Genomic DNA, 9015 nt, shown 5'->3' with positions numbered 1-9015 from the left:
GGTGTTTCTGGGGACCGGATCAGGTGGTTCCAGCATGCTCGGCAGGTGGTCCCGGCGTGTCCGGAACATTGGTCTGGCAAGTCTGAGAGGTGGTTCCGGCATGCCCGACAGGTGATTCCGGAGTGTTAGCCAAGTGGTTCTGGCGTAGCCGGCACGTCATTTTGCATGTCCGGCGGTGGTTCCGGCGAGTAGTGCCAGTGGTTCCGGCGTGTCCAGCACGTGTTTCCGGTCTGTCCGGCAGGTGGTTCTGGCGTGACCGGCACGAGGTTCTGGCACGTCTGAGAGTTGGTTCCGGCATGCCCGACAGGTGATTCGGAGTGTCTGCCACGTGGTTCTGGCGTACCAGGCAGGTGATTTTGGCGTGTCTGGCAGGTGTTTCTTGCAAGTCGAGCATGTGGCTCAGGCATGATCAGCAGGTGCTTCCGGCGTGTCCGGCATGTGGTTTTCGTGTGTCAGAGGGCTGGTTCTGGCATTTCCGGCAGATGATTCCGGAGTGTCCACCAAGTGATTCTGGTAGACCTGGCAGGTGATTTTGGCGTGTCTGGAAGGTGGTTCCGGCTAGTTGACCAGGTGGATCAGGTGTGCTCGGCAGGGGGTTCAGGCGGGTCTGGCAGGTGCTTTCGGTCTGTTCGGGGTGTGGTTCCGGCATCTCAGGCACATGGTTCTGGCACGTCTGATAGGTGGTTCCGGCCGGCCCGACAGGTGTTTCCATGGTGTCAGCCAAGTGGTTCCGGCGTAGCCGGCAGTTGATTTTGGCGTGTCCACAAGGTGGTTCTGTGGAGTGGATCAGCTGGTTCCGGCATACTCGGCAGGTGGTACCGGCGTGTCCAGAACATGGTTCTGGCAAGTCTGAGAGGTGGTTAGGCACGCCCGACAGGTGATTCCGTAGTGTCTTACAAGTGTTTCTGGCGTACCCAGCAGGTGATTTTGGCATGTCCGACAGGTGTATTTTGCGAGTCGAGCAGGTGGCTCAGGCATGCTCAGCTGGTGCTTCTGGCGTCTCTGGCACGTGGTTCTGGTGTGTCTGAGAGCTGGTTCTGGCATGTCCGGCAGATGATTCCGGAGTGACCACCAATTGGTTGTGGCATACCCGGCAGGTGATTTTAGCGTGTCAGGTAGGTGGTTCCAGCGAGTCGAGTAGGTGGTTCCGGCGTGCTCGGCAGGTGGTTCAGGCGGGTCTGGCAGGTGGTTTCGGTCTGTTCGGGGTGTGGTTCCGGCATCTCAGGCACATGGTTCTGGCACGTCTGAGAGGTGGTTCCGGCCGACCCGACAGGTGTTTCCATGGTGTCCGCCAAGTGGTTCTGTCATGGCTGGCAGGTGATGTTTGCGTGACCGGCAGGTGGTTCCAGCCAGCCCGGCAGGTGATTCCGAAGTGTTCACCAAATGGTTGTGGCGTAGCCGGAAGGTGATTTTGGCGTGTCCAGCAGGTGGTTTTGGCGACTCGAGCAGGTGGTTCTGGCGTGCTCGGCAGGTGCTTCCGGTGTCATTGGCATGTGGTTCCGGCATGTCTGAGAGGAGGTTCGGCCATGACCGGCAGGTGATTCCGGAGTGTTCCCCAAGTGGTTCTGGCATAGCCGGCAGGTGATTTTGCATGTCCGGCAATGGTTCCGGCGATTCGAGCCGGTGGTTCCGGCATGTCCGGCAGGTGATTCCGGCATGTCCAGCAGGTGGTTCCGGCATGCCCGGCAGGTGATTCTGGAGTGTCCGGCATGTGGTTCTGGCACCTCTGAGTGGTGGTTCTGGCATGCCCAGCAGGTGATACCGGAGTCTCCGGCATTTGGTTCTGGCACCTCTGAGAGGTGGTTCCGGAATGCCTGGCATGTGATTCCGGAGTGTCTGCCGAGTGGTTCTGGCGTAGCCGGCAGTTGATTTTGGCGTGTCCACTAGGTGGTTCTGGGGAGTGGATCAGCTGGTTCCGGCATACTCGGCAGGTGGTATCGGCGTGTCCAGAACATGGTTCTGGCAAGTCTGAGAGGTGGTTCCGGCACGCCTCACTGGTGATTCCGGAGCGTCCGCCAAGTGTTTCTGGCGTACCCGGCTGGTGATTTTGGCATGTCCGACAGGTGTTTCTTGCGAGTCGAGCATGTGGCTCAGGCATGCTCAGCTGGTGCTTCCGGCGTGTCTGGCACGTGGTTCTGGTGTGTACGGCAGATGATTCCGGAGTGTCCACCAAGTGGTTCTGGTATACCTGGCAGGTGATTTTGGCGTGTCAGGTAGGTGGTTCCGGCTAGTTGAGCAGGTGGATCAGGCGTGCTCGCCAGGGGGTTCAGGTGGGTCTGGCAGGTGGTTTCGGTCTGTTCAGGGAGTGGTTCCGGCATCTCAGGCACATGGTTCTGGCACGTCTGGGAGGTGGTTCCGGCCGGCCCGACAGGTGTTTCCGGAGTGTCCGCCAAGTGGTTCTGGCGTAGCTGAAAGGTGATGTTGGCGTGACCGGCAGGTGGTTCCAGCCAGCCCAGCAGGTGATTCCGCAGTGTCTGCCGCGTTGTTCTGGCGTAGCCGGCAAGTGATTGTGGCGTGTCCAGCAGGTGGTTCCGGCGAGCTCGGCAGGTGGTACCGGGGTGTCCGGACATGGTTCTGGCACGTCTGAGAGATGGTTCCGGCATGCCCGGCAGGTGATTCCGGAGTGTCCGGCATGTGGTTCTGGCACCTCTGAGAGGTGGTTCCGGTATGTCCGGCGGTTGTTCTGGCGAGTTGAGCCGGTGGTTCCGGCGTAGCCAGCAGTTGATTTTGGCGTGTCCACTAGGTGGTCCTGGGGAGTGGATCAGCTGGATCCGGCATACTCGGCAGGTGGTACCCGCGTGTCCAGAACATGGTTCTGGCAAGTCTGAGAGGTTTTTCTGGGATGCCTGGCATGTGATTCCGGAGTGTCTGCCGAGTGGTTCTGGCGTGTCCAGCAGGTGTTTCCGGTCTGTCCGGCAGGTGGTTCTGGCGTGTCAGGCACGAGGTTCTGGCACGTCTGAGAGGTGGTTCCGGAATGCCTGGCAAGTGATTCCAGAGTGTCTGCCGAGTGGTTCTGGCATAGCCGGCAGGTGATTTTGGCGTGTCCAGCAGGTGGTTCCGGCAGGCTCGGCAGGTGGTTCCGGCATGTCCGGAACATGGTTCTGGCAAGTCTGAGAGGTGGTTCCAACATGCCCGACAGGTGATTCCGGAGTGTTCGCCAAATGGTTGTGGCGTAGCCGGCAGGTCATTTTGCATGTCCGGCGGTGGTTCCGGCGAGTCGAGCTGGTGGATCCGGCGTAGCCGGCAGTTGATTTTGGCGTGTCCACTAGGTGGTTCTGGGGAGTGGATCAGCTGGTTCCGGCATACTCGGCAGGTGGTACCGGCGTGTCCAGAACATGGTTCTGGCAAGTCTGAGAGGTGGTTCCGGCACGCCCGACAGGTGATTCCGGAGCGTCCGCCAAGTGTGTCTGGCGTAGCCGGCAGGTCATTTTGCATGTCCGGCGCTGGTTCCGGCGAGTCGATCCGGTGGTTCCGGCGTGTCCAGCAGGTGGTTCCGGTCTGTCCGGCAGGTGGTTCTGGCGTGTCTGGCACGAGGTTCTGGCACGTCTGAGAGTTGGTTCCGGCATGCCCTACAGGTGATTCTGGAGTGTCTGCCACGTGGTTCTGGCGTACCTGGTAGGTGATTTTGGCGTGTCTGTCAGGTGTTTCTTGCAAGTCGAGCATGTGGCTCAGGCATGATCAGCAGGTGCTTCCGGCGTGTCCGGTACGTTTTTCTGGTGTGTCAGAGGGCTGGTTCTGGCATTTCCGTCAGATGATTCCGGAGTGTCCACCAAGTGGTTCTGGTAGACCTGGCAGGTGATATTGGCGTGTCTGGAAGGTGGTTCCGGCTAGTTGAGCAGGTGGATCAGGCGTGCTAGCCAGGGGCTTCAGGAGGGTCTGGCAGGTGGTTTCGGTCTGTTCGGGGAGTGGTTCCGGCATCTCAGGCACATGGTTCTGGCACGTCTGATAGGTGGTTCCGGCCGGCCCGACAGATGTTTCCATGGTGTCCGCCAAGTGGTTCTGGCATAGCTAGCAGGTCATGTTTGCGTGACCGGCAGGTGGTTCCACATAGCCCGGCAGGTGATTCCGAAGTGTCACCAAATGGTTGTGGCGTAGCCGGCAGGTGATTTTGGCGTGTGTAGCAGGTGGTTTTGGCGAGTCGAGCAGGTGGTTCTGGCGTGCTCGGCAGGTGCTTCCGGTGTCATTGGCATGTGGTTCCGGCATGTCTGAGAGGTGGTTCCGGCATGCCCGGCAGGTGATTTCGGAGTGTTCGCCAAGTGGTTCTGGCGTAGCCGGCAGGTGATTTGCATGTCCGGAAATGGTTCCGGCGAGTCGAGCCGGTGGTTCCTGCGTGTCCGGCAGGTGGTTCCGGTCTGTCCAGCAGGTGGTTCTGGTGTGTCCGGCACGAGGTTCTGGCACGTCTGAGAGGTTGTGTCGCCATGCACTTCACGTGATTCCGGCCTGTCCGCAAAGTGGTTCTGGTGTAGTGGGCAGGTGATTTTGGCGTGTCCGGCGGGTGGGACCGGTGAGTCAAGCAGGTGGTTCCGGCGAGTGTTTCCTGTGTTTCCGGTCTGTCCGGGAGATGGTTCCGGCCTGTCCGGCACGTGCTTCTGGCACTTCTGAGAGGTGGTGCTGGCATGCCCGGCAGGTGATTCTGGAGTGTCCGCCAAGTGGTTTTCACGTATCCGGCACATGATTTTGGCCTGTGAGGCAGGTGGTTCCGGCATGTTCAGCAGTTGGTTCCGGCGAGCTCGTCAGGTGCTTCCGGTCTCTCCGGCACGTGGTTGTGGCACGTCTGAGAGATGGTTCCGGCATGCCCGGGAGGTGATTCCGGATTGTCCCGCATTTGGGTCTGGCACCTCTGAGAGGTGGTTCCGGAATGCCTGGCATGTTATTCCGGAGCGTCTGCCGAGTGGTTCTGGCGTAGCTGGCAGTTGATTTTGGCGTGTCCACTAGGTGGTTCTGGGGAGTGGATCAGCTGGTTCCAGCATACTCGGCGTGTGGTACTGGCGTGTGCAGAACATGGTTCTGGCACGTCTGAGAGGTGGTTCCGGCATGCCCGGCAGGTGATTCCGGAGTGTTCGCCAAGTGGTTCTGGTGTAGCCGGCAGGTGATATCGGCGTGTCCGGCTGGTGGTTCTGGGGTGTGGATCAGGAACTTCCGGCATTCTCGGCAGGTGCTTCCGCCGTCTCCAGCATGTGGTTGTGGCACCTCTGAGAGGTGGTTCCAGCATGCTCGCCAGGTGATTTTGGCGTGTCTGGCAGGTGTTTCTTGCAAGTCAAGCATGTGGCTCAGGCATGCTCAGCAGGTGCTTCCGGTGTGTCCGGCACGTGGTTCTGGTGTGTCTGAGAGCTGGTTCTGGCACATCCGGCAGATTATTCCGGAGTGTCCACCAAGTGGTTGTGTCATACCCGGCAGGTGATTTTGGCGTGTCAGGTAGGTGGTTCCGGCGAGTCGAGTAGGTGGTTCCGGCGTGCTCGGCAGGTGGTTCAGGCGGGTCTGGCAGGTGGTTTCGGTCTGTTCGGGGTGTGGTTCCGGCATCTCAGGCACATGGTTCTGGCACGTGTAATAGGTGGTTCCGGCCGGCCCGACAGGTGTTTCCATGGAGTCCGCCAAGTGGTTCTGGCATAGCTGGCAGGTGATGTTGGCGTGTCCGGCAGGTGGTTCCAGCCAGCCCGGCAGTTGATTCCGAAGTGTTCACCAAATGGTTGTGGCGTAGCCTGCAGGTGATGTTGGCGTGTTCAGCAGGTGGTTTTGGGGAGTCGAGCAGGTGGTTCTGGCGTGCTCGGCAGGTGCTTCCGGTGTCATTGGCATGTGGTTCCGGCATGTCTGAGAGGTGGTACCGGCATGCCCGGCCTGTGATTTCGGAGTGTTCGCCAAGTGGTTCTGGCGTAGCCGGCAGGTGATTTGCATGTCCGGCAATGGTTCCGGCGAGTCGAGCCGGTGGTTCCGGGATGTCCGGCAGGTGGTTCCGGCATGCCCGGCAGGTGATTCCGGAGTGTCCGGCATGTGCTTCTGGCACCTCTGCGAGGTGGTTCTGGCATGCCCGGCAGGTGATACCGGAGTCTCCGGCATTTGGTTCCAGCACCTCTGAGGGGTGGTTCCGGAATGCCTGACATGTGATTCCGGAGAGTCTGCTGAGTGGTTCTGGCGTAGCCGGCAGATGATTTTGGCATGTCCGACAGGTGTTTCTTGCGAGTCGAGCAGGTGGCTCAGGCATGCTCAGCTGGTGCTTCCGGCGTGTCTGGCACGTGGTTCTGGTGTGTGTGAGAGCTGGTTCTGGCATGTCCGGCAGATGATTCCAGAGTGTCCACCAAGTGGTTCTGGTAGACCTGGCAGGTGATTTTGGCGTGTCAGGAAGGTGGTTCCGGCTAGTTGAGCAGGTGGATCAGGCGTGCTCGCCAGGGGTTCAGGCGGGTCTGGCAGGTTGTTTCGGTCTGTTCGGGGAGTGGTTCCGGAATCTCAGGCACATGGTTCTGGCACGTCTGAGAGGTGGTTCCGGCCGGCCCGACAGGTGTTTCCGGAGTGTCCTCCAAGTGGTTCTGGCGTAGAGGAAGGTGATGGTGGCGTGACCGGCAGGTGGTTCCAGCCAGCCCGGTATGTGATTCCGGAGTGTCTGCCTTGTGGTTCTGGCGTAGCCGGCAGGTGATTTTGGCGTGTCCAGCAGGTGGTTCCGGCGAGCACGGCAGGTGTCCGGAACATGGTTCTGGCACATCTGAGAGATGGTCCCGGCATCCCGGCAGGTGATTCCGGAGTGTCCGGCATGTGGTTCTGGCACCTCTGAGAGGTGGTTCCGGCATGCCCGGCAGGTGGTTCTGGAGTGTCTGCCGAGTGGTTCTGGCGTAGCCGGCAGGTGATTCTAGCGTATCCAGAAGGTGGTTCTTGGGAGTGGATCAGGTGGTTCCGGCATACTCGGCAGGTGGTACCGGCGTGTCCGGAACATGGTTCTGGCAAGTATGAGAGGTGGTTCCGGCATGCCCGACAGGTGATTCCGGAGTGTTCGCCAAGTGGTTCTGGCGTAGCCGGCAGGTCATTTTTCATGTCCGGCGGTGGTTCCGGCGAGTTGAGCCGGTGGTTCCGGCGTAGCCGGCAGTTGATTTTGGCGTGTCCTCTAGGTGGTTCTGGGGAGTGGATAAGCTGGTTCCGGCGTACTCGGCAGGTGGTACCGGCGTGTCCAGAACATGGTTCTGGCAAGTCTGAGAGGTGGTTCCGGCACGCCCCACATGTGATTCCGGAGCATCCGCCAAGTTTTTCTGGCGTACCCGGCAGGTGATTTTGGCATGTCCGACAGGTGTTTCTTGCGAGTCGACCAGGTGGCTCAGGCATGCTCAGCTGGTGCTTCCGGCGTCTCTGGCACGTGGTTCTGGTGTGTCTGAGAGCTGGTTCTGGCATGTCCGGCAGATGATTCCGGAGTGTCCAACATGTGGTTCTGGTATACCTGGCAGGTGATTTTGGCGTGTCAGGAAGGTGGTTCCGGCTAGTTGAGCAGGTGGATCAGGCGTGCTCGCCAGGGGGTTCAGGCGGGTCTGGCAGGTGGTTTCGGTCTGTTCGTGGTGTGGTTCCGGCATCTCAGGCACCTGGTTCTGGCACGTCTGAGAGGTGGTTCCGGCCGGCCCGACAGGTGTTTCCGGAGTGTCCGCCAAGTGGTTCTGGCGTAGCTGAAAGGTGATGTTGGCGTGACCGGCAGGTGGTTCCAGCCAGCCCGGCAGGTGATTCCGGAGTGTCTGCCGAGTGGTTCTGGCATAGCCGGCAGGTTATTTTGGCGTGTCCAGCGGGTGGTTTTGGCTAGTCGAGCAGGTGGTTCTGGCGTGCTCGGCAGGTGGTACCGGCGTGTCCGGAACATGGTTCTGGCACGTCTGAGAGATGGTTCCAGCATGCCCGGCAGGTGATTCTGGAGTGTCCGGCATGTGCTTCCGGCACCTCTGAGAGGTGGTCCCGGCATTCCCGGCAGGTTGTTCCGGAGTGTCTGCCGAGTGGTTCTGGAGCCAGCCCGGCAGGTGATTCCGAAGAGTTCACCAAATGGTTGTGGCGTAGCCGGCAGGTGATTTTGGTGTGTCAGGAAGGTGGTTCCGGCTAGTTGAGCAGGTGGATCAGGCGTGCTCGCCAGGTGGTTCAGGCGGGTCTGGCAGGTGGTTTCGGTCTGTTCGGGGAGTGGTTCCGGCATCTCAGGCACATGGTTCTGGCACATCTGAGAGGTGGTTCCGGCCGGCCGGAGAGGTGTTTCCGGAGTGTCTGCCGAGTGGTTCTGGCGTAGTCGGCAGGTGATTCTGACGTGTCCAGCAGGTGGTTCTGGGGATTGGATCAGGTGGTTCCGGCAGACTCGGCATGTGGTACCGGCGTGTCCGGAACAGGGTTCTGGCAAGTCTGAGATGTGGTTCCGGCATGCCCGACAGGTGATTCCGGAGTGTACGCCAAGTGGTTCTGGCGTAGCCGGCAGGTCATTTTGCCTGTCCGGTGGTGGTTCCGGCGAGTCGAGCCGGTGGTTCCGGCGTGTCGGGCAGGTGGTTGTGGCGTGACCGGCACGAGGTTCTGGCACGTCTGAGAGTTGGTTCCGGCATGCCCGGAAGTTGATACCGGAGTGTCCGGCATGTGGTTCTGGCACATGTGAGAGGTGGTTCCGGAATGCACGGCATGTTATTCCGGAGTGTCTGCCGAGTGGTGTTGGCGTAGACGGCAGGTGATTTTGGCGTGTCCAGCAGGTGGTTCCGGCGAGCTCGGCATGTGGTTCCGGCATGTCCGGAACATGGTTCTGGCACGTCTGAGAGATGGTTCTGGCATGCCCGGCAGTTGATTCCGGAGTGTCCGGCATGTGGTTCTGGCACCTCTGAGAGGTGGTTCCGGAATGCCCGGCAGTTGGTTCCGGAGTGTTCGCCAAGTGGTTCTGGCGTAGCCGGCAGGTCATTTTGCATGTCCGGTGGTGGTTCCGGCGAGTCGAGCCGGTGGTTCCGGCGTGTCCAGCAGGTGTTTCCGGTCTGTCCGGCAGGTGGTTCTGGCGTGACCGGCACGAGGTTCTGGCACGTCTGAGAGTTGGTTCCG

The sequence above is a fragment of the Equus przewalskii genome, unplaced genomic scaffold (genome assembly GCF_037783145.1).
Source record: "Equus przewalskii isolate Varuska unplaced genomic scaffold, EquPr2 contig_R1873, whole genome shotgun sequence".
Taxonomy (NCBI): domain Eukaryota; kingdom Metazoa; phylum Chordata; class Mammalia; order Perissodactyla; family Equidae; genus Equus; species Equus przewalskii.
This window is presented reverse-complemented; position numbering follows the sequence as displayed.